The sequence below is a fragment of the Indicator indicator genome, chromosome 16 (genome assembly GCF_027791375.1).
Source record: "Indicator indicator isolate 239-I01 chromosome 16, UM_Iind_1.1, whole genome shotgun sequence".
Lineage (NCBI taxonomy): Eukaryota > Metazoa > Chordata > Aves > Piciformes > Indicatoridae > Indicator > Indicator indicator.
In genome coordinates, this window is record NC_072025.1 from 11,276,096 (window position 1) to 11,297,411 (window position 21,316).

Genomic DNA, 21,316 nt, shown 5'->3' on the forward strand with positions numbered 1-21,316 from the left:
AGGGTTAAACAATTTTCTGTGAGTCAGCTAAGAGTAATCTGCTACAATCAGAGCTCTGGATAATGGCTATATTTCAGACATACATTATGTGCACTTTAAGCAGATAAGTGTTAGAAAACGAAGTTGAAATAGCCTTCTTGTGAACTGTGCTAATACAGAATGGGGAAGATGGTCTGACTGTGAAACTTGAACAAAGGGGAAAGAGAGATCATTGGAAAAACTTAAATGGTAAGCATGCATGAGGGACACAGGAAGACAGATTATTACTATGTCCAAGCATTTCATGCCCTGCAGAAGCAAAGAGGGTAATTTGGATCCATTTTCATTTACCAATCATGCCTTTTGAAGTGACGGAGTTTGGCAGTGATGTTTATGACTTGTTTAACAATTACTAAATGAGCCTTTCCATTAAAAAAAAAAATAAAATCAAGCTGACTGTGAAATGGACTCACCTTTCTCTCAGACATGATGGCTATTTGACTGTGTTAGATTAAATGATGACTTGAGACTAGCATAGCCCTCAGAGAACTGCCATTTACAGTATTTAACATTTATTCAATGATCAAAGATTATGCTGATCTAGAAAACAGTAAGCAAAAAAAAAAAAAGGGTGATTATAAAGATAAATGTACCAGTATTTGATTTGGAGAGCTCCGATCTCTGCTCTGACATGCCGTGGAGATTTACTCTTATTCCCCAAATGTTCTTTTCAGATATTTACTGTACCTACAGCAAGCTTTGCTGAAACTGCATTCTGAAGGATACATATAATGTGATTTGAAATCAATAAGATAACTCCAGTGCTTCATTTTAAAGATGAAACTTTATGAATTTTAAACAAATTCTAAGTAAAACATACTCATGCTGCAAATACTGCATAAATTGTTCCCCAGTTTTCTCTTGATTGAATAGCAACTTGTTAGCATCAGTTATTTCCCAACACGTTTGTTTCACAACCACATGGATGACAGAGGCAAATGATGCTTGTTGAATATATACATTGATATTTTTTACCTTCTGTTGCTGCTTGAGGTAATCTTAAAATATATGCCTCACCTTCAAATGTGACAGCTCTTTCATTTTGTTTCTTTTTTAAGAGCTTCAGTCCATATTAGATTAGCCAATCTTTGGTGTCATGCAGAAGCTGTCTGTGTTTCAGGCTGCTGAAACAAAGGGTATTTTGTATTTAGCATATTAAAGGCAGTCACATTGACAAATCAAGCACAGTATCATCTTTACAATATAAAACGTGTGAATCATTTATACATTTTTTGCTGTCAAATGAAGTTTGACAATCATCATATGATAATGAAATGTATAATTAATAATAAAAATGCCAACATCTGTTAGTTTGCTATTACAGACTGATTCCAAGTGTACTACTTGGAATATGTCATCATTAATTAATATTAAAACCTTCTAAATACGATTTGTTTTCATTAGTTGCTAATTTAGGTAGGCACAAGGCATACAGAGAGGGTTCTATTTTTTCCCTTTGTCAATAACTAAATTTCACAAACGCTTTTAAAACTGTTGAATTATAGTGCATGGCCTAGTAGTAGATGAATCCAGTTAGATGAATGCTTTGTCTTCAGCTGTGATTGACTCAGCCTTTGCCTTAGCTAGGTTGGCTGTTCAGGGGAGAACCCCTCTCTGTGGGGGATGCTGGTGTGCCTCACACCCCGTCTGCTGACCTCTTCAGTTATTCTTTCTGTTTTCTTGATGCCAAATTAAGACCTATTCAGGTGCAAGTGCAATTCATAGCTGCAATATTCAAGTCCTTGAGCTGATTTCATGCAGTTATACTATGCATGTTTATATCTTTGAGATACACTTCTGCTCTTTGAGGTGAAAAGGTTCTGAGGTCAGGCTCCTCTGGAGGCCTGATCAGCAACAGATGCCCTCGCTGATTGAAAACATTTTCCCATGAATTTATACATACATAATTATACATATATATGTATAGGTACACTTGACATGTGTGTATATTTAGCACAAGAAACATGGCAAGAGAAACACTGGGCACCTGGAAAATTGTATGGTGAACAGACAGAGGAAGAGGCTGTTGTAGAGAAGATACTCCTATTTCTTGTATCATTTCATCTACAGGGAAGGTCCTACTTACTGGACAAACTGTGAGGGACTGCAGAAAAGTAACATATAAAGCAAGTCTGCCTGTCTTTTAACATGCAAATTAAAGTCATCCTCCAGTAATCTGAAAACTCCCTAGGGATTTGCAAAGGCCATCTGAAAGCTGCAAAGCTTCTCTATAATAAGGGTGAAGACATCTGGCCATGGATGAAGGTCTCCCAGAAACATCCCATTCTTCTGGTCACAGCTGAACTGGGAGGCATTTTGACACTTTTGTGCTTGGAGTCTGTTGGAGGTATGTGTCCCTATAGTTTTTCTCTCAAAAGTTAAGTCTATTGAAAACAGCCGAACCAGCAGCTCAGCACATAGATGCACTTCATTTTGCTTTATGAAACTGTTATCTAAATATTTGTCAAAAGCTGTAATTTATTATAAATCATCCCTACACTTTCTTTGCAACAGTGGATGCTGCAGATTTTCATAGGAACAATGCATACAGCAGAGATCGATTACATTCTTCTTGTCATGCAATTGACAAAATGTGCCCAATTCTACATTTGCTGCCTGGAAAGGGTTTGGGCTGAAATAAGTGAAAAGCCACATTTTCTTTCACATCCTTTTTTTCTTCATTAAATTCTCTATCTACCATTCTAAACTGCTCTGCTTTAGTGAATGCAACAGAAGCAACTATTGCTGGTTTCGTGGAGTTACAATGTACAATCCAGAGTTAGAATTAACTGATTGTAAAAATGCACTAATTATAAAAAAGGGAAAACCATTGTTTATTCTGACTACAGAGATAAGACAGCTTTCTTCAGCTCACAGTGAGGTTAAGGAAATAAAATTATCAATGAGGTTTTGCAAGAAATTTAATAAGAGCAATGCCATACTGCAGTGTGACCTGTCTACTATAGTATCTTCTGATTTGTAGCCCTCTTCCATTTGCATCACCAAGAGGCTGCTGTCTTCTAATATGAAACTTTTCACTCTGATTTGCATAAATTTTGAGAGTGCTTCTATGTGTAGCTGAGCTGGCTGAACTCAGGGAGCAGTAACCTCCAGGAGAGAGAAAGTAATGACCAGTGGTATGGACCTCAGCCCTCCAGTGGTATGGGCATTCATCTCTTCAGCCAGGAAGACTGGGACCTATGTGTCTGTAAAATTCCTTCAACAAAATTTATCAGTCCAAATGATTATGGCTAAAGTTAGGTGAGATGAATCACAGCATTTGTCTTTATCATTCATGTGAAGAGTGACTAATCTCTCCAAACATCACAGGAAGCTGCATATTCACAGCCAAGGGAAGTTTAAGACTGAAATAATTTGTAACAGCTTTTGTGAACATTAAAACAAAAAACCCACAACACTAAAAACAAACAAAAGAAACGGATGCGACAAGCAGGCTGCTCCCAGGCTTTCTTTGCGCATGAGCAGCTTCTTTGTTGCATGATTTGTATGTGGCAGTAGGATGGAATAATATTTTCAGGCAGACTGATGCCATGTTATTAGCAGCAGGCCCAAGGTTTAGGGTTGGTTCCACTCCAGAAGTTTTTAATACTGGATCATAATTCAGTTCTGGATATAAAGACTGTCTGAGTCCATGATTATTGAAGCTATTTGCTTTGATGAATTTTGGAGTGGATTTTTTTAATATGAAAATATGGCAAAGGAACTTTTTTTTTTTTTTTTTTTTGCATTTAGTTTGTTTTTATTCCATCCTGATTCTGGACACACATTCTCCACTGCCTCCCTGCAAGAAGTTGCTGTTTGCTCCAGACTGCTAGTTGTACTGCTTTGGCAGTGACTCCCTCCTTCCTTTCAGCCAAACCAAACTCTCTCTATGCAAAATGTGCACACTTGAAGGGTTAGAGGTGGAAAGCGTCTGCTGAAGCAGCTCAGCTATCTGATCAGAGTAAGCCATTACCTTCTGAACCAGAAGTGGAAACATGACCACATCTAAGTGAACAGACCAGAGACAGTCTGAGGATATGTGTGACTCTCCCTGTGCCAAACCCATTAGTCCTTTTTCTCTAGGTCTCCTCTCTCCCGTCACTTCATTCGAGTGAGAGCAGCTCAGTAGGCAGCAGTTGATGCCGAGATTCCTGCTGTTCCAGTAAATGTGTGCTTTTAAAATAAATGGAGAAACTAAGACTAAAATTTGTAAAATCTCTGGTATTACTAAATATACTTTTGACATATTTGATATATTACCCTTTAAACAGTTTATCCAATAAAAGGTGCTCATTTCTAATGGATATGAGCACTCTTTAGTTGATGACATACTTTATGCAGAGGAGATCAATAGCTTTTACCAAATTGCAACAATTGGATAAATACAGTAGAAAAACACAGGCATATTGTGCTGGGACTGCTCCCTGATGCCACTGAATTCCAAATCAAGATACACTGATTTTAATGGGAGCAAGTTCTGGGAAATAGAAGTAAGGCCAAGCCAACTCTTGCAGGTATTTTTCAAAGAATAAGAATTATAAAACATATCCCAAAAAAAAGTAACAATATTCCTGCCACAACTGTATTTTATTCTATATCTAGTGGAATATACTAATGCAAATACACTACTTCCATTGGTCCATGTATCCACTCTCTCACACATACAGGAACTGCATATGCCTAATAATCTGGGCTTCCTTAGTACAAGAGAAACTATGTATGGTCTGGTTTCTGTCCTGCAGAAGACAATCTATCCGTTACACTTCTACCACTAAAATTATTACTTGTCTATCTACTTTCCATCATGAAAATTGCAAGCAAAAGGCCTTTTATTTCTACATTCTACCCCTTTCTTTTGGAAAACAATGAACAGTTTCTGTGCAGCAAATGAAGCATTGCACTTTGAGGATGTATCATTAGGAGTTTGAGCATATGTCATAAAACATCTCCATGGGGTCTGATGGAGAAAGCCCATCACATGAGGGACTAACCAATATATCAGGTTTCATTTGTGGGTGTTTTGCAAGCCACTTCACATCTCTAGATTCCAGGCTTCTGGCAGTTCCAGAGTTTTTATACAATTGTTTTACTTTTCTACCACTTCATAATATTCTAAGATTTGTTATTCATTCTATGTATTCTCACATAATAAAAAACTTCAGTGTCCAGGTGGAGTCAGCCAGAAGCATGCATTTACTAAGAATTCTCCCATTTCTCAAAAGTTCTGCTAAGGAGACAGACATCCAGGTGAATAGGGCCAAGTGGACAGCCAAGCTATTAAGAAGTCTGCACTGCCTATTTAATATCAAATCTGATCAGTATTTGCAAAATACAAAGCATTTGTATCTCTAAAGCTCTTCCCTGAGCATACAGCAATTCCCACCCACTCTAGGATAAAACATACCAATGGGTAGTAGATAAAATTAGTAATTTGGAGAATAACTTCACCCTGCATATCCTTCCTGTAATATTTTCAGATTTGGCTCCCCCAGAGCCAGAGCATGACTGTGATTCTACTGCTAGAAGCTATGCAATATTAAAACAAAGGGACCCCTAAATGACCCACTCTCACTCTTGGAATGTCCCAATGTCCCATCACTCTATCCCCTTCTCTTCTTCCCAAAGCAGATGTAGTTCATATATTTCTAATGCTGAATATATTCAAATTGAAGACACCAATTTTTTAGGGTTTTTAGGAATTATCTCTGCTCTGAAAGGAGTCATATCACATGCTTAAGTGGCAAAGGTTCAGCTATTTTCACAGATGACACCAAGTCCTACAGAGAGGTGGATGTGAATGTTATCAGGCAAACAATAGGAACATCAGTGAGATATGCTGGTGCTAGGCAAAGTTTTTTGTCTGGCATCAGCAATGTGTGCTGCCCCTCTGTATCTGGACTCAAGGAATGAATCTTAATTCATCTGGTAATTGGAAGACCTCCCTCTGATCAAATTTCAAAAGCTACAATCCAGTAATAGCTGTGTGGGTAGATGAGAGGTTAGAAGTACATTAAAATAATGTTTGAACCTTTCATAACAAAGGCAGCAAGTGTAGCAAACCACATCAAACTTTTGCAGATTAATCAATTAAAAACATCACCAAGGCATCTGTGCACTAAAGTCCCTAAAGGTTAGTGAGGTGAATTATGTCCTTCTGGGCTTTAAGAACCAGCAGAAGTTGGAGGAAAATGGTTAGTTTTCATAAATAGGGACATATACTAAGAATATTTTCTGTGCATCTGAGTTGGCATGGCAGCATGGAGCTGAAAGAAAGGCAGGAACAGGGAGTAAAGAGTGCCAGTATTCATCACTGTGGATTTATTTATTGCTTTGCTAGGCCAATGCCTGCCCTTCGCATGAAAGTAGCATTAACTGAGGGAAGTATTCATCATCCTCTTTGTTTGACATAAGATATGAATCTGGTCTAAAGACTGTTTAAAGAAAATTATTTTTGAGGATTAAGTAAAGAAACAACTTGCTTTGGTTTTCATCAAGGCTGCAGTCACGGCCACAAACAGCTAAGCAGAATGCCGTTTAATTGGGCTGCAACTGACAGCGCTTTACATTCCCCTAGCACCAAAGCTGTGTCTTGGGCTATTTGCTTCTGATTCAGTCACACCCATCTGTCTTATGGCTATTCAAAGGTCAGATAAAGCATTAGCTTTACTGTATTTTTTGAGTCTAAACTTTGTGATTACAGTTTTCCTGAGAGTAATATTTTCTATGTAAAGTATACTTTACAATGTATTGGACTTTAACTACAAAGATATACACCTTCCTAAATATAGGCTATTAAAACAATTTACTGGTATGTCAACAAGTACTGATACATACATAAAACCAGAACAATTTGGTTTGTTTTAATGCACTGCACCAATCCAGCAGTGTGCCAACAAGAGCTATTGAGAATTACTTTGCACCAACAGAATGACATGACTGGAATCACATTCACCACACATCTTAGTTCTATTGAATGATCCAGAGTTGAAATGAATGACTGACAATTTGTGAATAAAAGAATAAAGCAATTGTGCCATTCACACTGCACCGAGGGTGAAAATTTCCTTTCATTATATTGGGTGTTAAGATTCAGTATATTAGAGTCAATTAAAGTAGGTGGGAGAATGGCACTCTGTGAATAATTAACAGTAAGTCATTTATCAGGGAAACTTAGTTTTTCCTTCTGCTTCTAGAAAATCCATAAGCAGATCACAGCTGCTTCAGAAGGGTTTGCCATTCAGACTTATTTTAGAAATAGGATTAATTTTTTTTCCAAATTCTTAGCAGTTTGAATGGATTTTAATTTGTCTTTGAAGCTATATGGTACTCGTTAGTCATGTATCATTGATGAGCTCGTCATTAGTTTGTCAGATAGGTACATGATTATCTGTCTCCCCCCTTCCTGGCTTGATGTGTTTGCCTACTTTTCCAGAGCAAATACCAGTGTGTACACATGCAAATGTAAACTTTTTCCACCAAAATCTCTTCAATGACACTTTGAAGGCCATTTACCGTTAGTACTGGTGCCAAAAAAATGAGGTTCCCTGCGCTGAAGTAAACAAAAAAATCAAACAATCTGTTTGAAATAATGAAAGTAGTTTTGCAATACTTCACTTTCTTTACTAGGTTGTGTTGATGAATACTCAAATTTGAAAGAAATTAGATAGACAAAGAAGCCAAATAGCCAGACCCAGTACATTTGGCATGCAAGATATGCAACAGATAGCAAAAATTTACATTACAGTTTGCAGTTCTGTGCTACAAAAGATACATTTTGAACACAGAGACCATGATGATATTTTTCACAACACTGTTTTTTTTCCTGTTTATGGCTCCACTGAAGTAATTTTGCTGTTAAGCACAGTGAGATAACTATGTTACCCAGTACAACTGACCATTGTTCTTTGTAACAGTCCAGCGCAAAGAGTTCTGCAGGCTTCCTCTGTCAAATGATAGGATACCTCATGCCACATATTTAGCTTCCTCTGGTAGCAAGTGGCAGTATCTGACTGGAGATCAGTGGATTAAAAGCTTTACAGGAGTGCTGAGAATTATTATTATTATTATCTTAGTTATCACTATTTTTCAGAACTATTTCCCAGGAGTGCAGAATCTCTGGGCCTCTAGATTGCAGGGTCAGACAATGCTGAGTGCCTGACTCTACAGTAACAGGAGAATTCATTCAAATAGAAATGGTGGTTGCCTCCTACTAGTTCTGATAGCACTCAGGTAAAAGAAGGATGTCAGAAGATGCCTGTGGGAAGAGATCCATCTCTAATCAAAAAACGTCCAAAAAAAAAGTCAATAAAATTAATTTCTCATTCGCAGCTGATAGAAAGTTGCACTTATAGTAAAATACAGATACTGAATCCCATTAGCAAAATAGCACCCACTGTATACTTTAAATTGTATAAAGCTTTCTTCAAATGCCTTTTCAGAGCTCATGTTGCCAACAGTTAGGCCTTAACCGTGTTATGTGACAAACATGCCTGCACACCTGGCAAGTAGCAAGCTGTGCTCTTCGACAGAGGTGGATTGGGTTACAAGGAGGGGGCAGTGGCTGGGAAAGTCTCAGGAGGGATGTCTGGATTGGCTTTTACAAAAAGCTTCAAACAGAAAGTGTAACCCAATGCTTTCTAAGTGTGGAGGCATGCTTGGAGCAGTGCTATTTGGTTTCTCTCTACTTCAGAGAAATTTAAATCCTCAGTAAATAAATCCTACTCTCCAAGTTCAAGTGAAAATCGCCTGATAAAAATTTAGAGAAATGCCTGCTACACATTGCAAGAGCAGAAAGGATGGGGAAAGAGCCAAACTTGCTAAAGAAGAGCAAAAGCTCAACCTCTAGCACCAGAGATTACAAGAAGCTAAATTCTGTCCTCAGGTCAAACTCAGTCAAACAGGGATAGCCTGGGTGTAAGCTCAGAGCAGAGCTTCACCTTCCTGGAGGAAGATGCGAGCCAAAGCAAATGTCCTTTCCATTAGTAGAAACAGTTACTTTGAGAGTGAGTGTCTTTCTCACTTTGAAGCATACATGTGTGACAAGCATAGGCTTGGCAAAAATAGACAAGAGGAGAAAGAGGGGAAAACAAAATTACTGTAAAAAATCTTAAGCACCTAATGTGTTGAAAAATCTTCCATGTTCTTGTGCAGTTGTGATCTCCCAGCACAGGTGTGAGCACAAACACATTCCCCCGCAGTGGAGGCTGTCAGCACAGGAGAGGAAGTAAAACTTCATGCTGACAAAATGTTCTTCTAGAACACTGCTGGCTGGGTCATGTTTTTATAATATTTTTGCTTGAGTATGATCAGGTCTGTGGTCAGAGAAGTAGCAGGGATGTGGTAGGGCTCACACAGAGCTGGTCAGGCCTTATTCAACAAACGGTTTGGTTTATGGTTTCTTTTCTTGCCTGGAAAATGTCAGTCAAGCAAAAGCAATCCCAGTCCAACAATTCAGCTGTGTCTGTTTGCTCTAAGGAGTCATTGGAGCAGAGACTAAAACCTGCACCAGTGACACCAAAGGTGAATTCTCAAACCTGCTGGACTGTAGAATCCATCTCTCATTAAGTTCAGTGAATTAAGTTTAATTATTGCTACAAATTGGAATAGCTCAAGAGTGGCAGAGAAATCCTCCTTTTGAGTGACCAATTCCTAGTAATTAGAACACATATGTGGGATGTAAAAGCCCAGGTTTGAGTCCTCACTTTTACCTATTCTGGCCAGACTTGAGACTATGAGGTGGAAGGTCCTGACCATGAAGCTTACTGACTTTTTACTTATTATATTGTCAAGCCTTTTCACTGCAGAAGATGTAGTTCCACCTCACAGAGAGGATCTTTTGGAATCTCCCAAATACCTGACAAATAGACAATCTTTTGCATTCTCCTTGTGCTAGGCAGGAGAACAAGTACATATTTATACTAAGCAGAAGCAAGTGCTTCAGGTTGCAGGGTAGCTAGGACAAATATAAGGTCCTATCCTGCAAAATCCATACTTATATATCTGGAATTAACTCAGCCTTGTGTGGGAGGCTTGGAAAATGGCTTCTATAATATTTGTTTCAACTTTAAAGCCAAATGGACATTAAACTATTTCAAAGCAAGGTCTTTTCTCCTCATCCCATGCCTCATTTCACCTTCCATAGTAATTGTCTTCATTATGTCATCTGCTATCACTGTTTAAAATAGTCGAGAATTAAAACCAGGAGGTATGTGACAGTACTACAAGACGGACAAACTAAACTTACTCTGTATGCTCTTATGTCCCTTAAACACTGTTGAAAGAAGGCCAAGAGGAGTCCCAGAAGAGTAAGGGGCCTTTAGTGAATTCTTCATGTTTCTCCCACAGATAATTTGGAAGAAATACAGTGTATTTTTGCATGCCCCCAAAGTAAAATTGTAACCAGCTGATGGAACTGTCTCAGCAGCAACAACGAGAGTTAACTCAATAAGGCAGGGTTTGTTGCCAAATTACACAGATTGTTTATAATGAATATAAACAATTATACTGCTGACCAGATTCCCAGTGCACTTCCATCCACAGAATATACAAAATGCTGCTCTGGCACTGGTCTCCCAAATATTTGCCATATATTGAGCATTTTCAATGAATGAAATTCAGTGGAAATAAAACAGAGGGAAATCCACACCACTCTGTTCCCATTTTCTAGAGGTTTTTTGTTCCACATACGTATTTCTGCCTCTCATATTATAACCTTAATGTTTCTTTATCCTCCATGATCTCTTCCTAATTCTTTGATCCCACATTTATTTTTCTTGTCTTCTCATGTAATAAGTTTACCATTAAGCACAGACGAGGACAGTGGGAAATGTGGGTGCAGATATCATCACATCGCAGCTTTCTCAACCATTCTGAAGTGTCTTCTTGTTTTTTCCTTCTTACCTCTTTCTCTGCCACATCTCAGTGTGGATCTTGACAATGTGCCCCATCCTCCCAGAGATGAGACCATGTGTAAATTGGTGATAGTACAGAAGAAAGGCTTTCCACTGTAACATCCACCCAAGTAGACGCTCACTGGAATTTTCTGTTTGTCACTGGAATGTGTTTAGCTGGCAGAAGATAAGTTGTGTTAGTTATTATTGGAATCAAAAGCAAATTCAGTGTATACTGGTTTGGAGCACAACTTCTATCTGCTGTTCACAGATTTCAGTACTGTAGTTCCTGAATCACACTGAGATGCAAACACCTATCAGTCAATACTACACAACACAACAATACCACACAACATCAACTTGCAAAAATAACATTCCTTACCCATAAATGCCTCTGACAAAGTTTTGTAAATAATAAACAAACTCTCTCTACAAAATAATCATAGAATCACACAGAATAGCTGAGGTGGGAAGACACCTCTGGACATCATCTTGTCCAACCCAGAACAGGCTGCCAAGGGACTGTGTCCAGCTGAGTTTTAAACATTTCCAAGAAAGGAAACTCCAGACTTCTCAGGGCAACCTATTCCAGTATTTGATGATACAGTTTAAAAAGGTTTTTCCTTATGTTTAAATGGATTTTCTTGTATTTCTGTTTGCCTCCTTTCCTTGGGCACTGCTGAGGAAGAGTCTGTTTTCTTTACATCCCCCCCATCAGGTAATTTATACACAGTAGTAAGATCTCCCTGAACCTTCCCTTCTCCAGGCAGAACAAACCCAGCTCTCCTTGTCTGGCAGATGCTATGAGATCTTAATCATCTTCTTGTTCATTCCCTGGACTCAGTCCAGTATGGTTTTTTTGTATTGGGGATACAGCACTCCAGGTGTGATTTCTTCAGTAAAACACATCTATTAACTACTGTGTCCTTATACTGTATTCACACATAGTGTCACATATCTTCCTTTTTGTTCCTTAAAAAGCTGCTTTTATGTTCAGCATGTTTTTCTTGTGAGAAACAAGAATCACTGTACCACAATTACTCAAAAGATAGCTTTTCTCTGTGACTTCCTCAAACCACTCCAACCAACTTTATCATGTGTTTTGGGAAGATACCTGATGGATGAGCTGTGGAGTAAAGCTGCATCCGTCTCTCTGGAAAGTTGTATTTCTGATACTGCCCCATCATCTTACTGCTACCCATCTCCTTTGCCCATTTTCATCTGTCATCCCATTGTGGTCAGGCAGTCAGCAACAGGCCCTGAAGTTCTGACTCTCATCTCAGCTAAATTCACCCTGAACATTGAAAAGTTTCCCAGTTTTAATTTCATTGAGTGCAGACCCAAAGCTGATGGCATTGACACTGACTTTGTCAAAAACACAACTAGGACTGCGATGCTGTGATTAAAGTTTCAAGTAAAGGTACAAGCTCTCTTGAAAACAATGAACTGTTGTACAATATCTTGTGCCAACCAATCAGTCAAGTTATTTTCTTGGGTTCCCTGTAAACTGCTGTACAGCCTTGGATGCAGCAAATATAAAAACTAATGATAAAGTATGATACATTTGAGTCTGGCCTTGAAAATCTGCAGCTACTGCAGCTGTGGGTGCCTTACACTAACTACATCCCATTTATAAACAGCCAGCACAAAAATGTCATTTTTCTGATTTGAAGCCATTTGCTGTAGTCAAATATGTATATCACAATAACAGAAGTGTCTTGGCCAGTTAGAATTCATTTCTCTCTCCCTGTGAATACACAGTAATCAGCTGGCCCATTGGTGGCAGTTGCTCAGTTTGCATATGCACCTCCATCTCCCTCCTGCTATGAATATGCAGATCTTTCCACTTTCATTAGTTTCTGAAGTGCCTCTACTCACCCTGTATGCTGTAGCTGGCATTTCTGAGCTGCTTATCACCCTCTGCTGCAGAGAAAGATAACTTTAAAATGTATGTAAAAGAAAAAACAAAACATACCATGCCACAGATCAAATAAAGCTGGCTGTTGTGTTTTAGTAATGGATTTACAATGCTGAGAAAGAGTGGTAAGAAAACACCTCTTGCAGGTGAGTGGCTCATATCTGTAAGAAGTAGATCAGGCAGTAACTTTGTCCCATACCAACAAGCCTGAGAGAGTGTGTTTGCAAGGCTGGGTGCAAGGAAGGCAGTCTCAACTATATGCACAGGTTCTTGCTCTCAACAGTCTGCCTTCACAGCCCTGGCTGGTGCTATGCCTTCTTATGTCGTTCTGGTTTATTCTTACTGAAAGATAGTTTAGCAGACTGCATTAGGTTCCAAGGCTTAAGTTACAAAAAATATATTTGTATTTTAAGGAAAAAAATGAATCAACACCATCTTTTAGGCTTATCTGCAAGCTGCTTGAGCAGGTCTGTGAAGGATGTGTACATACTGATCTTGCAGAGGTTTACACCTGAGTGTAACCTCTCTCTCTCTCCCTGCCTCCTCACCCAGCAGTCCCAGTTGTGAACCCACAATATCAGTTAATAAATCATTACTGTTGTTTAAGACGCCTGCTTTACTTTCCCAAGCTACCAGTCCAGTGTCAGAAATTCCTCCACATTTATTCAGCAGAATGGTCTCCAAGACTTCTTCCCAGTTTTCATCTAGGCTGTCTTGGATTTAGAACTACATCAGGTTGAAATAGTTTAAGCAGGTGGATAAGCTGGCTGCCTGATTGTGCCCAGAGAGCACAGGGAAGAGGCACGTGATCTGTTCTGCTGGCAGTTACAGGGCAGCAGGGGGTGGCAGATGGGTGGTAGGAAGCAGCTGAGCCTGGTAATGACCATCAGGCACAGGAGGGAATGTGTGTGCTCAGCCTCAGCACCTGGTCCTGCACCAGCGCTGGTGTTGGCAGAGTTCTCCATCCAAACAGAACTCCAAATGGCTGCCTGGGAGAGGTTTAGAAGTCCTTTGCTGTATCTCATCACAGGACTGGGAACTCTGGTTTCAATCAGGAAAACTGCTGAGATCACTAATACTAATAATTCCAGTCTATGTCAGTGGGCCTTAAATGCATGATCAAGGGCATAGCCATTTGCAGATGGAGGGAACATGTTAAAGGAGTTTAAGACACAGGACTTTGCACTGAAGCAGTTCCTGAACACTCATGTGGTCTGCTCCCCTCCTTTCCTTGTTGGGTCACAGTGTCTGACAAGCAGGTGGTAACAGTTTGAGGAAACTGCTGCATCTGCTTTGTTAAGTGAGCATGTGTCTGAGCCCTGAATCAAGCTTTCAATCAAGCTTTTCATGGGAAAATGTAATCCTGAAACTGATATTTCTGAATAGGACCCAGTAAGGAATAATTGAGAACATAGGTATGTTTTAGAGTGAAATCAAAAGCAAAAATCAGTTAAGTGCTGTAAAACAGTCACAGTGCTGAGAGCAATCATCATTGCACCAGTCAATTACGAAACTGTAAACTGAAGTTTGAAACCAGCCAATCTCTTGTCTAGTTTCACTTACAAGGTTGAGTCACGCTTGAACAAAGATTAGCACAACAAACCAAAGAAAAATGATGAGACATGGATCCAGTGTTTACATTGCCATCCCTTTCACTGAGCTATGACAAGAGGAACTAGAAAAAAAAAAAACAAACAAAAAAAATGTAAAATACAATCTAATCTTGCTATTCCCCTGTCAGAATTGATGAGTAATAAAAGCAATTAGCCAGAAATGTTTTAAAAACTTGTCAAATATACTACTTGACAAATATATTCATAAATCGTGTATCTAGTCACAAACTGTGTGAGCTCTGAAAACTGCCTCATCATTTTAAAACAACTTGAAAATCTCATTTCATCCATTGATGAATCACCTGCCCACATTAGTAATAAACTGGCACAAGCAAAACAGAGACATTTTTATCCTTCACATCAAATGAAGTGCATTTCAGGACACATTGCTAAATTTGAGCAAAGACAAAAAAGGCATGTGTGTGTGTGTGTGTGTGTGTGTTTGAGACAGAGGATGCACACAGAGAGGTCTGGGGCAATTCTTTACCTCTGTGCAAGCTCCCACTCTGGTTTCTTTGCTCCTCTGCATAGGGAGCTGTTCGGCCCCATAGGCACAGAGAAGGCTGAATTTCCTCTCAAGCGATCTCTAGCTGATCTGCAGCTTGTGGATTTGGAAAAGTCCCAGAAAAAGGCATTATTATAGGTCAAAATTTACATTCTTACAAACAGCAACTTTAATCTTGAGTTGTCAGGTAGCTCCATGCAGACAGCTCATGCAAAGAACCAATGTCACCACCAGTAACCAAAATGAATCTCCTTTAGAAGAGGGCCCTTCTTCCACCCAGCCAGGTGGCAATCGTTGAGATTGAAAAGATCATGTCCTCTCATTTACCTTTCTCACTCTTTCTGTAGACCTTGACAACAGCTAAATTTGATAAAAGTGGAAAGATCTTTAAAATCCACATTTATTTAACTATTTGTGTAAATGCAACAGCACTTGTCCCGACAAGACAGTGGCTTTCAGGTATGGTGGACACTTCATCTGGAAACAGTTTTTTGCCTCTTATACTGCTCATGACCATGTATTGTCACCTAAATAGGCTGAAATTAAATGAACAGATCCAATTATCCAAGGTCGTGGACTCACACCTGTGTGCTGGGCTGTAGTAACTGGTTGCTTTGCACTGCCAGGGGATGTAAACTTTGTGAATGGTTATGGCTACATAGTGCCTATTGAACACCTGCATGCTCCTCAGGGAGTTCCTAAGCTGTGGCAAACCCAGCTTTACCAGGTACTTTTCCAAAAGAAAAGTTGAATTCTCAGTTCCTTGCAGACTAAAATACAGTCATGCATGGATACATCTCTGAATCACAGTCGGTTCATGGTGCTTCTGTTATACTTCTGTGAGCTGAGTGGGAACCCACTAGTAAGCCTCAGGAATTGCTGCAAAATGGAAGTATTGCCTGCTGGATCATTTTCTCATTTCAAAGACTGAAAAAGGAACCCAAGTCTTCCCCTCTTGAAGTCAAGGTAGACAGTCTCTCTTGCTTTCTCCTGAGCAATGTTTTGGCTTGTTGCTACTAATTCACAAGAAGTCATATCATACACTAATAGATAACTTGGCCTTGCAATGTATTTTGCAGGAAAATTTGTTATTGCCTCATAAACACAGAGCTCCCTTAAATTGCCATCAAAATGCATCACCATAAAATTACAGAAGCAATATGAGAAAAAACCTAAAGCACTGCTACAACAATTTTTTTCTTCAGGTGTTATGCTGCTCTTCTGTGAAGTTCACAGTAATTGCAGGGTTCTAACAGCTTCACCATGTTTTTTCACTGATACGGGTAGTCCAAAAGAAACAATCACACTTTCAGTAAAAGATGATTTAATTTCCATGGGACTATTATGGTCCAATCTAGCAGGACCATCTTTACTCATATGCAGCCAGCACTTTGCACCTTAGACATTTATGCCTGAATAAAGCAGCTGTAATTTACACCAGAGTAAAGCAGCGCTCTTGATTTGGAAGCACTTTGTATGAGTGTAAATGACAAGCCCAAGGCAGCAGCAAATCCAGCCCAGGAGATACAGTTAGTCCATTTCAGGCAGGAAGGGAAATGAGACTTTGATTATTGTGATCTGTACTGGGCAGATGTTAAATGCTGTGTGATACTTTGCAAGAGAGAAAACTGTTTGGTTTGCTGAGCCTTAGTGCCTCATTTCCCATACTTGGTGTTCAACACTGAGTGCAAGCAGGGAGCCCTGCATGCACTGCAGGAGAAGCATTTCCATGAGGCATCCTCTGCCCCACCTTGGGAAGGGTTTTGGGAGCCTCCCAGATGTGCAGACACCAATGATGTTATGATATGAACACTGCAAGTCTCGGTAAATAAACTGTTGGAAACTGGTAGTACCAAATTAAATGACAGTGACGCTTTTGTTGTCTTAAGACAGAATCTGATGAACTGCATTGCATGTGCTTGCACCACAATAAAGAGGGCAGCATGGCATATAAATGTTTACCATTAGACTGGTATCTTTCTCAAATTATTATTCACTAAGAGAGTTTTACAGAAATTTGATTACAATTTTAGTGCATGGAGGACTCCTTTGCATCTGTTTCACTGATATCCACCTTTTAAATTTTATTTAATTTGCATTGATTTTTCCTGCACTTTCATAAGCAGGCATCACACATCTGAGCACACACAAAAATGATTACTTACGTGATGATTTAAAAATAATGGATGTACATTAGCACATGAATGATTAATTCCTTTTTGTGAGTACAAGCATCCAGGCTATGGCTGAGTAAAATATTGATGGTACAAAGGAAATGAGCTGTTTCTTAATTTAGTTTTGTTCTGGTAATGTGTAACTAATGTTGTTTCCTTCTAGCAGTATGCATTTAGTGACCCTTTTAAATTTTAATACCTAGTGATAGCTAAACTAATAGCTTCATGGGACTTATAAGAGGGCATTTTTGAAAAGATGCAGATAGAGTTTACATGCATTATTTGAGACTCTATGTAATACATTTAAAACAGACAGGTACTACAGAGGAAGCTGGATAAAGTCTCCACACACAGGCTGGCACTTCCCTAGAAAGCTGAGGCTTTTTTTTTTGCATAAGAAGCATTGAAAGGTGGAGATTTCATTGTCGCATCAGTCTCACAAGGGTTTGCCATATGAATCCCAGTTCATCAAGGCCTGATGCTCTTGTGACGCACTTGAGAGGATGGGGATTTGTAAGACTAGTACAAAATGAGAGCAGGACTGCTCTTACCACCTGATACTTGGGCATATGTTTACACTAAATGAGGGGAACCTGAGCACTGGCATTAACCCTGTGCTGGAGTCCTACTGTCTGGATCAGAGATACCTACATTGTGGTTTCTCTTCAGCTGTTGAGGTGTTTCTGGAAGTTTTTGCCGCAACTACAGCATCCTGAAGTATTTTCCTACATTTGCTGGGAAATGCCACAGTGGGGAGGAAGGCACTGAAAGACAAGCACAACTCACATGGTCCTCCCACACCTTCACTGCACAGCGTGGCAGGACAGGCTCACCCATCCAAAACTTAAACTTGGTACCCAGTTGAGCAGAGCAGTATCAGCTCAAAATCAAATAGAAATTTTTTAAATATGCTGGGCAGCAATGCATGTAAGGACACAGGTTATGGTAGAGCACAGCTACAGGCCTTGACTTCTCAGATGGGAATACAACCTTGTTACTAAAGGTTGATACACAGACTGAATCACTGGCACTGCCTACCCACTGCCCATCTGTTAGAATGGCACTTTGCCCACCAACGTGGTGATGTGCCAGGTTTCATTTGAAGTAGGTGCCTTCGAACAATGGGTTTAGAAAGCAGCCTGTTGAAGACAGCAACTGACACTTCTTTCTTCAATAGGCTATTTTTGGAGTGGGAACACTTGCTTGGCAGTAAGTGCAAAGGGCCTAAATCAGCTTCTGTTAGCTGCAAAAAAAGAAAAAAAATCTCATTTGCTACAGTAACACAAGGTTTGGGCTAAAAAGTAAAAACTATTACTTCCATTTGCCATTTTCTGGCCTTGCATGGGTATGTTTATTATGGCTACTTAATACCTCTTCACCAAACTGCATGGTGATTTGCAGGTGAGAAAGGAAAGGAAGGAAGAGTAACAGTGTATTGCTTTTGAGACAGGAAAGGGTGTTTTTTCTGTTTCATTTCAAACTATGATCCTTTGATATTTTCCACTGCTGCAATGGATATTATATGATAATCCTGCCAGGACATTTTCTGTGTGATTCTGTGAAGAGTTTGAGGGTTGGTTCCCTAGGATGACATTTGAAAAATATAGTTCACATTTTTTCCTTTGGCAACTGAGAGGGAAAGTGGAATCTTTATGCAGTCCCAACAAAAATCAACAGGCTCTCTGTCATCACGTCTTTTCAAAAGCATTTCAAAGATCCTAAGGAAAATATAAACTTTGGATCTGTTGAAAGTCCATGAAGGGGTGTAGATCAGAGAGCAAGTTAACATGTGCACTTCTCCCTAGTCACATTCTGAATACAGGATGCCTGAAATGTGGGCAGGGTATAAAAACCACATGGCTTTAAGAGCAGCCCAGATGGCCAGCAACCCCAGGAACACATGCACATGTGCTATCCTGATCCTTCTAGGCAGGATTTTGAATCTAAATTGTTAGTTTGACATCAGCACCATGATATTACTGATGGGCAGAAGCTATACATAATCTATCTTGCAGAGAGCTACTTGCTTGGGTCTGTAGTAAGGAGTAATACGGCCTAAGATCTCTCTTATGATATGTCCAAAGCTCACCTGAGCTTGAGTCCTCCCAATGTGATGTTACGGGATTTCAAGCATGACTATGGCTCTGACCTGCTCTCAAAACCACCTGCCACCTGATTGAGCATTGGACAGTCTGCCTTCTCCCTGCTCTGCCTCTGCTGCCTTCCCCTGACTCCATGCCTTTCTTCATCGCTCTGCCAGGAGTGCTGTTCTACCTGGCAGTGCACTCCAGGCCTGGGGCAGGGCAGGGAGACTTGCCAGGTGGCAGGGTGCCATGAAGCTTGTGCTTCATGCAGCTGGGGCCCCATACCCCAGATGGAGAGCATTTCTGTATGATCTGGCTACACAAGGAGGTGTAGACCTTTCCATCTCTCTCTGGGTTAATGTTGAGCTCTTGGCCTGATGTATGTCTATGGCTAATGATGACAGGGAGAGAAGGGACCAACTAGGCACCCTCTGCCAGCATGCAAAGTACATATGCACAAAATAAACAATCACAGAAATTCTTTTGAACACAGGAAGTTATTCAGGCAGCATCTGAAGTACTCAGATAAAATATCCAATTCTGAAACAGCTTTTGATAAGAAAGCTGAGAATAAACTGCAGTTATCTTTGGCTACTGGACAGTAGAGACTTTATTATAAAATGATTTCTTTGCTAGAACATGGCTGCTAAACTCCTGGCACCTTGTTATGCAACTAATTTTAAAAAGTCAAATCTACAAAAGGAGCTGGAAAACTGGCTGGAGCCACAAATACTGTTCCTTGCACTGCTTCCCAGATAGAGAACCACTTTTCACACTCTCCTCTTATCCACAAACACACAGAGAAGAGGAGATCTGTAGCTAAAAGCCACAGCAGCTATGGCTGCATCACTCCAAGCAGCAGAAGGAATAAGAGTGCCTGCAGCAGCCTTTCTGCTTTGCCAAGAATGGAGATGTCATGACTTTTTTTTTTTTTTTTTTTTTTAAAAGCCATGTCAGACAATAGTGTTGGCATTCCTACCTGAGCCTTTCTTTCCAAGTCAAGAGCCATCCAGAGGATTTACTAATAACTTGACAATCAATGGTGGCTTCTTTGTTGAATATTTTTGCTATGTTAATTCTTCCAGTATGTGTTACAAATAGGAGATTTTATGGGACAGAATAGGTGCCACAGCTAATTTATATTGCCTTGGATCCAAAGTGGTTTCTACACTTTTGACCCCACACACCCCCCTCTTCTAGGCCAAGCCTACTCCCTGACAGCTCCTTTGCATGACTTGTTTCCTGCATGACTTGTCACAGACAATGGTATTTCCCCAGACTCCATGGAGCTTTGCATCACTCAAGATTAGAGGGCTGCAATGCAGTCATACAAGCAGCTGGCAGACTGTGATCAGAGAAACAATGTGGTGATGAAATGGGCCACCTATCTCATCGTCACCTACTGTCACCTCAAAGGTGAAAACATGTCATCTTGCTCCCACGAAGAAAAAGTAGCAAGATGTGTCCCAGGATCAGTAATATAAAAGAGGCTGTCAGACATGGTGCACCATTTCAAATGTTGATGGGATGAAGGAGTAGCAGTAACTCCAAAGGATCAAAGCCATCTGCATTCCCTTTCACCTCTTAGTTTTGATTATGTTGTCCATAGAGAGTAATAATTGTTTATACTCACCTTCTGAAAGTCAGAGTTGTTCTTGTACACTAACATGCAAAGTCCAAAACAAAGGAAGCAAACCTTTCATGGATGGCTCTGTTGTGGCTATTCAGTAGAAAGGATTTTGCAACCCACACAGCTAGCACACAAGAAACACAGAGGTACACCAAAGCTAGAAGTAATTTTTTTCGAACTGTAACATTAGATAAGACCTACCATAAGTGTTGAAAAAATAATTAAAAGTGTGCTCAAGAACAAAATATCTTATGCTAAAGTCAGATGTCAAGGGGCAAAGTCAACTTAACATGTTGAAAGCAGCAGCTCCTGTCCTTACTGATTGTGTACAGGCTATGAACTTTCTGTATGTGTCACAGAGGTAAAAGTAAATAGTTGGATCATCTTTCTTCTAACCTAGGATGAGAGTCTACCCTCTTGCTGGGTAGGAATGCACTGAAGAACTGTAGTAAGGCTTTGTT